The sequence below is a fragment of the Platalea leucorodia genome (assembly GCF_965183815.1).
Source record: "Platalea leucorodia genome assembly, chromosome: 3".
Classification (NCBI taxonomy): Eukaryota; Metazoa; Chordata; class Aves; order Pelecaniformes; family Threskiornithidae; genus Platalea; species Platalea leucorodia.
The window spans coordinates 51350512-51365810 of record NC_138825.1 but is presented as its reverse complement, the minus strand read 5'-3'; positions in this window follow the sequence as shown (position 1 = coordinate 51365810).

The following is a 15299-nucleotide window of genomic DNA, read 5'->3' as shown; positions in this document are numbered from 1 at the left end:
ATCCATTATTTGTCCATTTGCAAGGATGGGGACAGCGCGAGTCTTTGAATGAACAGCATTCAGGTGCTGCTACGAGGTCAGCCATGGTCACACTATTGCAGCTGGTGGGAGAGCATTCTGCAGTCTCTTAGCTGCTGTGCAGTCAGCTATACCTCACAGTAGCCCTGGGGCAATGATGCTTCTTGGGCTCTGGAGTGAAAAGCATGCTTCTCCTACAGATAGCTTGCAGAGAGCTTGATGATAACACTATATCAGCAACACACTGATTTAGTACTTACTGTATATTTTTACCCTTGCAGATCCAGCATCTGATCCCTTAAATCCTTTTCAGGTAAATCTTCCATTAATTTCTGTTAAATTTTATTCTGAGTGATGCTGATGAGATGCCTCACCTTTTCTGGAAATATCATATCTCTGTTACGTCTGGTGCCAAGAGTCCTCCAGAGGAAGAAATTTAAGAGCTAGGTTTCCTGCTAGGGGACACTGATGCAACTCCATTGGTTTCAATAAAGCTCTTCCAGTTAGAACCAGCAGACTTGGTGCATGTTGGAGGAAACAGTAAGGAAGAGAACAATTATTATTCTTAGTTCTTATGTAGTTTCGTACATGAATATCCAATTTCCAGGTCCTCACACAGACAAGACAGCTCTGTATGACAATGCCCTCCTATAAAATTTTAATTTAATATATAAAATATCACCATCACGTTTTTCTACCAGGCTATTACATATGTGATACGATATGCAGATATATAAATGTATGTATATAATAAATTAAAAAGGACAGTAGCCATTAAAAATGTATTATCTGGTTATGGTCAAAGTTAACTTCGATTACATCCAGGGCAAAATCATATTTAATATCATGCTAGTTAAAATATGCAATGCAGTTTCCCAAAATAAACAGAGCCTGTATCTACAGGAAATTCTGATTTAAGGCTTTCTCTCAACCTTTAGAAATCAGTTTCTCTTTTATACATAAAATTCAATATTAGTATGAGAAGAAAAATTACATAGCAACCACAACTGAGACTGCATCAATTCTGTATTCTACTTTTCTGTGCAATGCATGCTTATAGTGACATGATTATGCTTAATCATTCCTGAAGAAATGCAGTCTTAACAATTATATTCTTACAGAGCCTTTCAAAGTTGCATATGTAAAAATACTAAAAATAATTACCCAAAGAAATTGCTGTATCCAAATAATCCCACAATGGATAATAAAGCACAAAATGACTGGTGAAATCACAAGACTAATTTCAGAGTTCCTTTCATAAAGATTAAAAAACACAGTGATAATTTACATTTATTCTTTTAAATGTAGCAAAAGCTTTATTTTTGACAAGATGGATGACATTTTAAAAATCATTCCTCATCTATCCATAATGAACTCTCTACCTCTGAGACTCAGGATGAATATTACTGTGAATTTAAACAGCAGCCAAATCATGGCAAAAAATTGCATCTTTGGAAATCCCATTCCCAAATAATCTTCTCCCCATATATTTTGTGGAGCCTCTGGCAATGACAGTAAATAAATACTAAATACCTATTGCTGAATTTCATTCTATTGAGATGAAGTTATAAACCTCACACGGGCACCATGGGTGATGTACCTTTAGCAGATACTGCTCAATGTCTGGCTGTCCTTTGGAGGGGTTATCTAAGGGATGGGAAGGACTGAGAAGCAAAGCTTGGGCAGGAGGCAGAAGCTCTGAGGAGACTTTGCAGGGGACACTTCCCAATGACCCACCAAAGAGCAGAGGCTATAAAGTGGTGTTAGTAAAGTGCAAGGAGCTGCCAGATAGAGCTGGCAGAGTCATCACAGAGTAAGATCAAAAAGGCTTGAAACTGGAGGGCCAAGAGGGGGAAGTGAGCAGCAGGAAGAGGGAAGAAAGGACAGGCTCTAATAGCTCAAGAGACTATTAGAGCCATGCTCAGCTGTAGGGCAGCCTCTGCACAAATCTGTCCATCAGCGATGGTCTATGGGCCAGTAGCCAGATAAATCCTTGTCTCGTCCCTGGAGTGAGAAATGGCTATCAGACCTGACCAACTGCAATGGATGACTGGAAAAGTACGTAGGGACTATGCACTATTCATCAGAAAACCCACTGTCCAGGACTACTATATGCAGATATTGGGGGCACTACTACCTGCAAACTGGGAATTGTTTGAAGAATTGAGGGATCCCGCAACTGTAAGTTGGAGGGTGATCTATCACGTCAAACTGCAGCAATAAAACTATTTTGAAGACTATACACTCTTAAGCTAGGAATCAAATGGAAGCCAACGTAGAGAAAAAAGAAAACAAACCCAAACACAGAAAACTACACCTACTTTCAAGGAGTTCTGTTTTTTAATCCATGTGAGAGAACGTATTCACTATTTTGCCCATACTGAATTGGATCATCACTAGCGGGTGGTAGGAAATGCAGAAAATTGTGTTATAAGCTCTGTGTATAAAACTCTAATTTCAAGCACATTTTCTCCCATGCAGGCTCAGGAGTTATGACTGCTTCAGAAATTAAGGTTTAGGGAATGATGAAACATTTGGATGTGTGTACAGTCTATTGACAAAGGCGAAAAGAAGCCTATTTTAATAATTTTTCCTGAAGACTGGAAATTGAAAGTAATATTTTAAGGAAAGGACTCAATTAAATTAAAATTAACATGGAGTGGAGTAACGCATAGTTGTACAAAAACCCAGGCTTTAACCATGCCCCTTACGGCTCATTTCCTCAATAGCAGGGATAAGTGCATTATTCCACAGTAACTCATTATGTTTTCTACCTCCCTCTGTTCTCCTGCATTGTGAGTGTCATTAGTTATGTTCTCTTATGCTGTTAGACACTGAAATACACTGCGGGTGGGGTTGTGGGCAGAAGGTTGTTAACTGCCTGCCTGGTATTCTGGCTGTCCTGTGAGGAACTGAGAGTAAGTTGGTAGAAGGGAGCCAGTTACGGAAATATGAAGAGAGGCTGTGGGTTTTTGTAAATCTCACCTGTGATGAGAACCCATCAGAAGAGAGAGATCCTCCTCCCTGGGACAAGTGCCTTTTAGAAGCTGACTAAGGAGTTGAGAGACCTGTGATCTTCCACCCTGAAAGTGCTGCTAATGGACATGGGCTGTGCTCGTAGCACTCTGAAGCTGTTGCTTGCAGATTAGACTTAAACTACTAGCCCTAGGGCAAAGTACAGATGAAATGTTTTCACTGGTTGGCCTTGTGTATTATGGAGCCTTTTCTTTTCCTCGATTGTCAGAAAGGCGATATTTCACATGATCTTGTTGAAACCTTGAAGTGGCAAAGGCATATGAATCCCAGCTGGGAAAACACCTGAATATGAAGACCGTATGGGCACCAGTCTAGTTTGTGATTTTAAGAGTTTTCTTTGAACAGCCAAGAGAAAAATATGATTTATAAAGCCAAGAGAATAAGGTGCAATGTCATTTTTTCCTTAGCAAAGGAAAAAATAAAAGATAGAAAATGTGAGAATCTTTGAAAAATCACACAGCTGATAGTAACATTGCTATTGTGCTGGCTCCCAGTCCAAGTAAGGTTCAGTGTTGGCTTTATCAAGATGAGCAAGATGAGTTCCCTGGCAAGTGGAAGAGAACTAATAGGCCAGGACATCTATATACCTAGCTTTGGACATAACAAAAGAACATCAGCAAATTTTGCTTACACAGATCTCATGGGAGTGCTTTGACTTTAGGGTTATACCTTTTGGGACATGTCTTTAGAAGATGGCAGTTATGTCTCTTTGTCTGATGGATAAAATAGGTTGACTCTATAGGGAGCACTTGGCTGTGCATATCGGTGATGTTGGCATTTTGAATACATCCTGAAGCATGTAGGGTGCACTGAAGTGCACAGCACTCTGAAGCACATCTCACTCCCTTTAAAAGACTGGATCAGCCACAAGCCTTACAGGGGGAAGGAAGATGTATATCTGTGATATGACCTGGGGAACAGCTCAATGGAGATTTTGGCTGATGAAGAGCTGTCCCTACTACCAGAACCCAGAGCTAGTCCATGGATAGCCTAGAGAGGACTGAAGACTGAGCAAGGCTGGCACATACCATCTGTGGGAGATGGCTATGATACCTGATAACAGTCCTGAAAAGGTGAGAACTAAAATGAGGTGCCAGAGGTGGTTTTGGATGAGGTTTCTTATCTACACCAGCATCAAAACAACATAGAACTACAATTTGAGGGTCATGGAGAAAGCATGATGGAGTTAGTAAGTTGATAAAGGTGGAGGAGGAAAACACTGTGAAAGATCTCATCTCCCCATAGAGAGCACAACCAATTTTATTAAGACTATGAATGTCAGCCATTATTTATTTATGCACATAATTTGCTAAAGGTAAATCCAAAAAAGGCAAGGACTTCATGTTACCATTAGTGGTACATTCATTGAAATATTGCCGTCTGGATTACGTGACAGAGAGCTGTATGCTTGTGCCAGGATGTTTGACAGGCTATTGAATTAGCTCAGCATTACAAGACAGCAGCATCCCAGCCTTCTTAAACCTTTCCTCCTCCTTCAGTACTTCCTGCTACATTTGTCTGAATCTGCTCTTGCTCAAGGTGTTGGCACGGAAAAGCAAGTTTTGCCAAGGTTATTTCCTTATGCCTAATAAATTCTAAAACCTCAAATGTCTTGGTCTTCAGGTGAATTTTCTTCTGGTTTAAAGAGAAAAAACACATTTCAAGAGAAAGATCTTTCCTCCTTGTTTTGTGTGGTATTAATTTCCTTCCCAGAGTAAATCTTTTCACTAACAGCTCTGTCCCATGTAGGCACCATCAAAACTGCTGAAGACAGTGAATCTTAAAGGACTTAGTACCTCCTGCTATGTTTGGCATCTGCTCATCTAAGTAGAGAGGTCTGGAAGTTTCTCAAGGAAAGGAATTTTATTTGAAAGTGCCCATTCACAGGGAAAGGACACCCAAATACCAGAAAGGCAGCCCTGCCTGCCATCATTACTGCCATAGCTGACCTCTTTGGGAAGGAGTTTGTTCCCATTTCAAGTCTCATCTTGTCCAATTCAGTTGTAGCCCAGCTAATTGTATGATGAGCCCAGTTAAGATCTGGCAGGTCTCCAGTTTTGAGATCTTTGGCTGGTGAAAAAACAGTTTTCATCCAGGTCTAGATTATAGTCCAAATGAATGGGCCTCGAAACCTACCACTGCTCTGAGTGCTCAGCAAAGGTTGCTACAAGTTCTGCAACCTTCATCCACAGTCAACATCACACATTGGCATCCATGGTCCCTTTAATACCGAATTTTTCTCTACTTAAGGGAGCGCTGGAAAACGCTTCCCTTCATTCCACTCCCACTCTTGCAGTCTTGCAAGGTGAGAGTCTACTAATCAATCAGATGAGCTGCTGGTATAAGTGTAGTCATATTCACCTTTAATAAAGCTATACTGATCCTACTGGGGATTTGACTTCCAAGTGCATTTGGATACTAGAGTTTTCTGCTGGAAACAGTGACTTCTGGCAGTGGAAAGTACAACTCTAACCGCTATCAGACTGTTCTTGACCTGGAGCTTCCTTTTTGGAACTGATGGACTCTTGGGTCTCTCATCAGTACTCAAAATATTGGATTTTGCTGATGGGAAAACCATGATAAGAAAGGGAAGTAGGAGTAGGAGGGGTGCACACATAAAGACATGTTCCTGTGAGCAAGACCTGAGGCATGTACACACCTTGACTGATATCCTGCCTCAAATTAAATCCATGATAAAGCTAACTTTGTTTTCAGCAGGATATGGTTTTCATCTCTGCCTGTTATATATAGTCCATCTCAGTCTTCACTACACATTTTATTGCTGGTTTTATGTTGAGAGAATATGTGGCCAAGATCTATCCATGTTTTTCAGCCTAGCCGCACAGACTGTAGAAAAATCATTTTTGTAAAAATATGAAGGAATATAAGGAGTCAACATATCACAGGAAAGAGATGATAAAATTGCATATTTAATATTGCAGTTTAGTTAGCCAATCGGATTAACATTTCTACCATGTTCTTACCTATAAAAAACCCCACACAACTCCGTTTAATACCTATCAAAAGATCACATTCCACAACAAATATCAATGTGTGGACTGGTATCAATGAATAGGATTAAGAGAAGATTGTGATTCTGAAAGTCCTGTGCATAACAGCAAGATTGTTCCCTCAGCAGTGAACATTGCCAGCTGGAGTATGAGAAGATTCAGACACAAGAAATTTCAGAACTTACTCAATACACTAAAAGCAAAGGTTTCCAGAGAGCAATGACAACCTTTGAAGATTAGAACTAGTTTTGGGTCTTGATCCCATACAGTTTAGTAAATTTTTGAGATATACTGTTAACCCTGAGCCCTAAGACATTTCTTATGACATTTTCATTTAAATCAATGAAGTGTTACAGAGCGTGACCAGCCACCCAGATCTAACACTGCAGATCAAAGGACCTAGCTAAAGAAACTTGGGAAACAAGGAAGGACCCTACTTTTAAGAAAGCTCCTTTCTTTAAGTGTGGTGTTCCTGGGCTGTCTGTTTTCGTATTCCTGGTGAGAATTGGAAAACACAGCAGAGAAGGCCATCAAGAGAGGAGCTGGCCCCTTCGCAGTCAGCTGGGATTTTCCTCAAAAGGTCTTATCCAGCAGCTAAATTTGAACAGTTCAACATCTATACAGGTTAGCAAGTGACGGGTCTGGTTGGGGAAGGCAATAAACAGCAACATGCTAAAAGAAGGACAATCTGAATTATTATTCATCTACTTTGGGTAGGAGGGAGTGGAACAGAGAACAAAGGGACCTGTTGTAGATTGTTTCTCTATGTTGTTCTGTTTCTCTTCTCTCTTTTTGTTCTTTCCCAAGTAATGTGCTGTTTGAATAAGCCTGTTTAATTCACTGCTTGTGAGCAGGGAATATATTGCTCACTAACTGTTCTGACAGCTTGATTTGATTTCTCTCTATTTTTGGATGGTGTCTCAAGATGATGTTAAAAGTGGACATCTAGACGCAGAACCTGGTCCTTGCTGCTGCCAGTTGGGGCTTGGCAAAAGGGTTACCCAATGAAGCAGTATACATTAAATGAAGCTGTCTCCGATGTGCCAGCCAGCTATACTAAGTGTCCCATTAGAAATCCATCCAGTATCTTTAATTCCAAATCTGTTACAAACACATCCTAATACACAGGAAAGCATTCACCTACTGTAATGAAGTCAGCTCTGGGGTGCAACACAAGAGCTGTAACCATTTGAAGCTGCAGGAGGAGGTAATATATCAGCTGCACACAGCTGATTCCTCTCATTTTCTACACAATACCATGCCAAAAATTTCTACAGCTAAGCAAATAATATCAGACAACATTGTATGGCATCTCCTTCATGTGGGTGGCAACAAGCAGCACAGCATAAGGATTATTATAAATATTATGAATCTATTTGAAAAAGAATTCTCTTGCATTGATGTTCTGAAGCATATCAAGTTAATATGACTATTAAATTTTTTCAGATACCTTTCCAGCATCCTGAAAAAGAATGAAGAAATTAATTTTTCTCGTTTTGTAGCAAAGAAGGGTAGATGTAGTGCTCAAGGACATGGTTTAGTGGTGGACTAGTGGCAGTGATAGGTTAACGGTTGGACTCGATGATCTTAAGGGTCTTTTCCAACCTTAACGATTCTGTGATTCTATGATGCTATTTGTCATACGCGGAGGTCTGCAGGCAGTTTACCAGAAACATCCCTGTAAATACTGACAGGTCTGAGTGAAGACTTTGTGGAAGCAGAGTTTGCAATTACAGCCCTGTGAAATCCTGTGTTGGTTTCACACATGCTTTCTAGAGTGCTCCCACTGGGCTCAGTTTGCAGGGGTTTGCATCTTCATCTGCAGGCTCCAAGCAGCCTCAGTAAAAGTCCATTTAAATTAGTGCATTTTTTTCTTAACCTGCTATTGTTAACACTTACCCCAAAAAGCCCAGTTCTACATTTTACTTACAAGGACCTCTTAGGTTTTGTCCTAGAGGGCTTTTAATCCCCTCTCCTCAGCTCTTGTCACAGCTGAGATTTTCCAAAAAATGACTGTCGGTCCCATCCCCACATGGCACTGTGGGGTGGGGAGGACTGCTAGGCTTCATCCGCAGCCCCAGAGCTACCTCATTTGGTTCTCCTTTCTCTGTAGGAAAAGCAGGGATGGAGCCTGCTGCAGAACTACCCGAGTTATCACTCTTTAAGATCTCCCTCTTAGGTGGACATATTACTTTGGGGTATTTCTCTGGTTCTCCACTGTCCTTGAGTCAGGTAAAATGACCAGTGAATCTCCACTTTTCTGCTGAAACTCTAGAACTTAAAGCATCCCAAAGAATGATGTTTATGTAAGGTTAAAGCAAATGGACAGTCAGTGATAAAAACAAGTAGCAGTATAAATCAAATCACAGCACTGTCTTTCATGCACTTTTTGTATATATAAATGCTGGGTTGGGGAAAGGAAGGAAAAATAGCATTATGGTAGAATTGGTTCAGAACATGTTTCTTGATTAACACTCACATGTAAGTAGCATTTAGGTAAAACAGTCACTTGCCCTCTAAAAGCAACGTGCTCTCATTTAATACATTTATCAGCAATACTGAAGTGCGGTGTGTTTGCTGGAAGCCATGAAAACAGCCCCAGCTCTGAACTGAATGGCTGCTTTTGTCTCCTTTAGAAGCAGAAGCAGAAGCATTTTCCTTATCCAGCAAAAGAAAGAAGTCTTTTCAGAGAACAAGACTTTGTGCCAGGTTCTCCGCCAGGCATCTTGGGGTGTTTTGAACGACCTGGAGAGGCCACGTCGCATCAGTAAGCCTAGCAGGCGGTGAGGGCCAAGGAGACAGAGCAAGTGTCTCTCCGCAGCTCCAAGCACTGGCATCCACACTGCCAAGCCAGGCAAGCACACCACGTGCAACAGGTTATCACCTCAGGGGATGTAGCATCCTCTTTTCTTCCCCACCCCTCCATTCACTTTCACCACCTGCTCTAAACATTTCTGACAGTCCCAGTTTAACACCCCTGCCCTAGTAAAGTCCCACTCTGCAGGCGAGAGAAGCAAACCTGAACTCTCTCCCGAGTCCAACAACACTGCTTACTAATCAACTAGACAGTTCGTGTCTGAGAGACATAAGGGCATCCCTCTTGGGGGTGAAAATGCTGCTTCCAGGGAGCTCTCTTCTACCATCTGCCCCCATGAAATCTAGGAAATTGGGATATTGGGAAGAAAATTCAGCACAGATGTATAATATGTGAAGGTCTGTTCACTTCAGGGTGTATTTGTATTGCATTTAGCCTCAGGAATTTAAACCACAGACAGTCTTTCCTCCCCTCCATTACCACTCTGATGTAGATGTCAATAGACACACACCATGCCACCTAATTCAGATTTCAGCATGATCGTCAGTGGAGTTGCATTATGTTTTGTCATTTGTTATTCGATTGTTTGCTTCTGCAAGGAAATAGTTTATGTGGTACACGTGAGACAGGCAACCATTACATAAACTGTGTTATTTTACCACATTGAAATTCCCAGCCTACTATGTGACTTCGGACAGTCACTAAGCTCTACCTGACCAGAAAATACTCTTGATGGTAGTTCAGGCTGTAGGTGGGAGAAGCTGAAGAAACAACACAAAAAGCTCATTAATATATAATTTCTGTAAAATGTGTTTGAAAAAGTATTTCTAAATTACTTCTTACTCCATGCTTAAAAGGGCCAGAAAACATCACCCCTGGCAATGTCATGCTGCCATGGCTGGTATATCTCTGGGTTTGATGCATAGAGTGTAACAGATCTTTGTTAACTAATGCTAGTTTGGAAGAAGAAGGAGAGAGTCTGCAGTACCTTCCCTCTCTCAGGCCATCTATTCAAGCAGTAAGAAACAGCCAGCCGACAGTCCCTTCTTGGATGGTACTGAAGGAATGGCTCCAGGGCTGTGCTCATTTAGTCCACCACATCTGAGTCTGCATTCATTTACGTAGTGCAAAATGTTCCTCTTTTACCTCCCCTTCTCTCAGACAGAGATATATTTTTAAAACAAAAAAAGGAGCAAATAAGACATTCTTCCACATACGCTTGCCCATGTGGAAATGATAATCGTGTTGTTCAATGCAATTCTGGAAGGAGCTCAGATATGACAGTGCTGAGTATGGCACAAACACTTGAATAAATTGTACCATGAAGACTAAATCTAAGCAAATGTGAAAGGAAGGGTTTTTTTGAAACATCCTGAACATGCTGGGTTTTCTTTGATTAGCGCCCACTGAATTAAAATATGTGGAAACTAACTGGGTAGTACTAGCTTTCTATTATAGATTAAGCCCCCTTATCCCTGCAATTAAAGAAAGTGCTTTTTCCACTTCACCAATCTTTCAGAAAAAACAAAGATAGCACTCAATATTCTTGATAGATCTTGGATAAAATGAAGGCAGGAAAGAAAACCTTTCAGACTGATTTTACGGGCTGGAAAGAAACAGGACTGCATATCTTGTCTTTTTCAACTCTTAATGGCACAGCGTGACCTCTGGCGAAGTCTGCTGAAGCCAATGGAGTTGTACCAGGGATCATTCTGGCTCGTGCTCTGAAACTGCCAGTAAATAAAAGGCCAGATCCATTTCTTCACTGTTTTATGTTAAACACTTTCCTGCATATGACAATAGGAGAGGGAAGGAATCTTCCTCTTATGCATTTTTACATAGCTTCCTATGAGCAGAGAAACATTGGGGTTTGGCAGACATTCAGCTTGGTCTCTTAGGACAGGAGTGGTGCAGGGCTGCGAGTGACCTCCACCAGGCAGAGCGAATCCCCTTGGCTGTTTTTCACCCAGGAGTAGATGGGAACCAGAAACCAGACTACGTGTTTCACGGTCTGCAGATGGGGTGCATGATTGCACAGAGCACCTTTTCAATGCCTGTGACAATTTAGCTCATACTGAATATACACCAGGTGTATATGCCGTCTCTTGTTCTAAAATAAGGATTTGCCGGAGCACAAGATTAATGGACACCATCTATTCGCCTAGGACATACTGTGCCCCTATCTCTAAAATGTTTTTTTAAAATATGATTTCTGACCGACTGGCAAGCAAAGTGGCACCTGATCTTTAAGAAAAGGATCAAGAAGCAACAAAAGGAGTTTAACTTCCAAAGTTTGTGTAATAGCAATCCTATGGGCTTTTGGGGGGGAAGTGTGCCATTACAGTTCCAGAAACATCGGGAGTGGCACATTGCCTGAAATAACTGTAAGAGGCAGCAGAACAAGAGTGAACTTTCAGCACCTGAGATTTATGTGTCAAAAATGCCTCAGCCCTTGTACATGTTTTATGAGTGTTAAAATAGAAAGTACAATCCCTATGTCTCAGGTGGTGAACGAGCAATACTTCTATAAGATTTAGCTCTTTGCAGGCAAGTCTTGAAATTCCTTAAACCCCTGAAATTATGAGCGATTGCTCCAGAGGGGTGTGAAGTCTATATCTGGACTTCAGGCTGAGTTGCAGTTGTTAGCTGTAATTGCAGTGGAATTTTTGGTGCCAGAGAGATCCTAGGAGGCCATGGGGAAAAAGGAGAGAAAACAAAAAGACAGTTGTATTTTGAAGCATAGTTGTTTAATAAACATGCTTTTCCAATAAATAAGTCTGGGAACCTCTTCTGCTATACTGTGCCAGTGTGGGTAGGCCTACGTTTACACATGGAGGCTTGGCAGCATGGATGCTTGACTCACCAAATACACAGTATAAACTCTGTGATCTGCTGAACGTGCTAAGCTGAGAGGCAGATTTTGTCAGCTTTGCTCCTGATGAGTAGGACTGTGCTCTGCAGACAGCACCTGACTACTTGAGAAGGAAACTACTACACAACGGAGGAAGGTTGTCAGTGTTGACCAAAATAAGCATGGGGTTTTTTTTAAACTGCTAGTGTGGGCAGAGTTTTCTTAAAAGGAGGAGGTTTTTCAATGGTCTTTGAAGACTCTTTCATTTTCATTTGTTTCCCACGTCTATCTCATTTTGAGCAATCACCTGCTTGCTGTTAATCTGCAGCCATATTCTTAAACACCCCGTACACAACAGTTGTCACAAGCATGCTGCTCTGGCTATAACAGAGCGCATGACCATGCAGAGATTCACTTTTAGAGCAGGATGCTGCTCTAAAAGCTGCTCTTTCAGCTGCATGTGTGGGCTCAACCAGACAATATGCAGGCTGAAAGAGGAGGAAGGGCTCAATTAACTGTCTCCAGAGAGCCTAATGTACTCCATTGCACCCATTTATTGCAAGTTTCTCTGCAGTTAAACAGGAAATCTTTTCCACAGTTTTATTCAAGCCCTTCAGTAGAATTTTATGGAGAATTAGATCTGTGGTTCAGCATTTTAAATAGTAATTTAAGTTCTTATTTTAAGAATACAATGTTGGGTTTAGTTCTGTTAAGATCTATAGTACCTTTCCTTAGGACTCCTTATTCCTGGAAAATGTGAAGGTCTGTTAGCCGAAGGCATGGAGAATCCTAGTTAAAAAATGCGTGTGTTGCTGGTTCACCTGAGGGGCAGAGGTGGAGGGGCAGGGGTTCACCCAGTTTGAGTGACTTTATCATGACTGTGAGTGATCCTTGCTTAGGATGTTAGGATGGCTTTCTGGACATATTTCAGAAAGGATGGAAAGACAGTTAATGAAAAGCATTTATTTTTCCTTAATGGGATACATAAAAAGAAACCAAGTTCAGGCCTCATCTCCCTGGGTGCCAGGTGGAGGAGAGAAGACATCTGCCTTGCCTACTTCATCTCTCCATATTCCCTGGGAACCCAAAGTCCAGTTAGGGTCAGTTCTGCAGCAAATGATGTTGACTGACTAGCGAGTGCTTAATTTTTTGCCTGATCTGCACATCAGGTTTCTTCATCTATGCTGTTTCAGACAGTAACAGTTTCTCAAGTGTCTTTGCAAATGTGATGGCATGCCCTTTTGTTTGTATGAATGAGGTGATCAGCAAAGAAGATAGATACCTCAATTAATGATCCTGTATGCAGGGGCACACACATGTTTGGGCCCTTTCCTGACTGCAGCTCTCATTGTGGAAAAAAGGAGATTTTTCTTGCATGTAGAAGTGTAAGTTATTCTTAGATTTAAGGACTTAGTAGTTTCTTTATATTCAAAGAGCAAACACCGCCACTATCATTATGAATCACTATTCCTGATGAGTCTAATTCTTTTTACTGCCATTACAGCAGATGCTCACATATCTATCCTCAGTGGCCAATTCAGTCTTCCCAAACTCCTCATAAATATTCCAGGAAGAATACTAGATATTATAACAGCTTCTCCTGGCTTTGGCAGGAGAAGATAGAGCTGCTCCTTCAAGTCAGCTTTTCAGACGGCTTACCTGCAAAGCCTAGGGGGACACCAGATATGGATCCCTTGCTGAACATTGCTGTTATACAGGCAGATATTCACAATGACAGCATATTTCCCTGCTAACAGCCTTCAGTACAATATTTTTCTCCCTGTGGCTATGTCTCTTCTTTCAGCTTCATCCATCTTCAAGTGTGTGAGCTCTGTTGTGGTTGATTATAAACTTTGAGGGCTTTTAACATGGGGAATTTCTCAGAACACAAAGCAAGTGAACAAACAGACATCCCCTGACAGACCCTGGAAAATAGAAAGCCTAGTGAAATAAAACATGTGTTGCTCACAACAGCAGAACTTTAAAAGAAGTCAGATTCATAATCTCCTACACTAGGTGGATTATCTGCAAATGGATTTCTCCTTACCTGCTAATTTCTTTCTCCCTGTCATCTATCTCTTCCCTTCAGTTGCTAACCATCACCAGTGTGTCTCCTAGCGTGGCCATTCCTGTTTTCCTGTCTCCTCCTGGAAATCCTGTTTCCTGTGGTCTTGTTCTGTACATACCAACTCACAGAGAACTAGAAAAATAATATTTCCCATAAACTTGTGGGTTCTTGGCCTTAGCTTCTACCCTTCCTGTAACTCTGCTGGATGCCTATTTGATCTCATGTTTCCTCTTCTTTTCCATAGCCACGAGAAACAAGAGGTCTTATAGCAACTAAGGGTTGAGACTCATCTAGGAATGAACCTATGAAGAGAGGGCAAGTACATGAAAATAGACAGTTCCAGCCCCAGAGGGTGTCAGCCTGTCTTGCTGAGGCTGACAAAGGGTGGGACCGGAACAAACATGGAGTCATTTGGCTAGGGCAAGGCAGCTGCCAAGTGGTTGAGTCAAGCGCTGTTCTTAAGTCAGTTTATTGTTTCCTATGTACTAGACAGAACTGCCTCTGAAATGCTTGGGGATAAAATAGATGGATGAAATGTTGCCATTCAGATTGATTTTTGCTTTGTATCTTCCATGTTCTTGTGTTTTTAAGTGTTTTTCAAGGCTGCCTGAAGCCTTGGATTGGGTGCTTTTTGGCATGGAGTTTGAATAAGATTGAAATCTAGTTAAATAAATATAATGAGATTCTGAACCAGTTAAGTTATTCTTAAAATTTGCTCATGTTTAGCTATAATTCCATTTATCGAATACTTGTAAAGATTAGCACACAACAGCCCAAGAGAAGCATATATGTTGTAAGGTAGCAGAATGCTTCAGGTCCCATAGTTGCTGCTGGGAGATTTCCTCCCTTGATATCTTTTTGTTTTGCTGTGTTTTCTTTCAGTCAAAAGGGGGCCTTTGCTGGTGCCAATACTGTTTTCAGAAAGTAGTCTTACCCGATGTCTTCCTACAGCATGAAAGCACAGCACACATAGCAGGTGGCGTTTACAAGGGTACGACACTATGTGCAGCAAAAAGCATTTGATTCCTCTCTTTATATATCTTTAATAAGAAGAAACATAATTGGAAAGCAGAGCATGGATTCAAAGGAGATTGACTACTGCCCCCTGTTTAACTCAGTGTGTACCAAGGCCTATGCATTCGGAAAGCCCATCCAGTTTAGGATGTGGCACAGGTGGATGAATATGACCACATAATGTATATCCAGTGGGTCTCATAAGGGCCACTCTAAGTCCCAGTGACCTCAATCAAATCTCCCTCTGCCACAGCCAAATGGATTTAACTCTTCACTGCCTAATGACATTGCACTTGGGCAGACGGTTGATTCACTGGAGTTCAAATAATGCTGAATCAGCACTGGACGTTATCAGGGCAAAGGTAGTATTTTCATTTTGTTAAACCAGGGTGCTCATCATTAACTGAATAACTTTCTTGATTGTGTTACCCCATAGTGCCACAATAGCCTGGTTGTGGAGAGCAGAGGACTCAATATGTTTAGGTT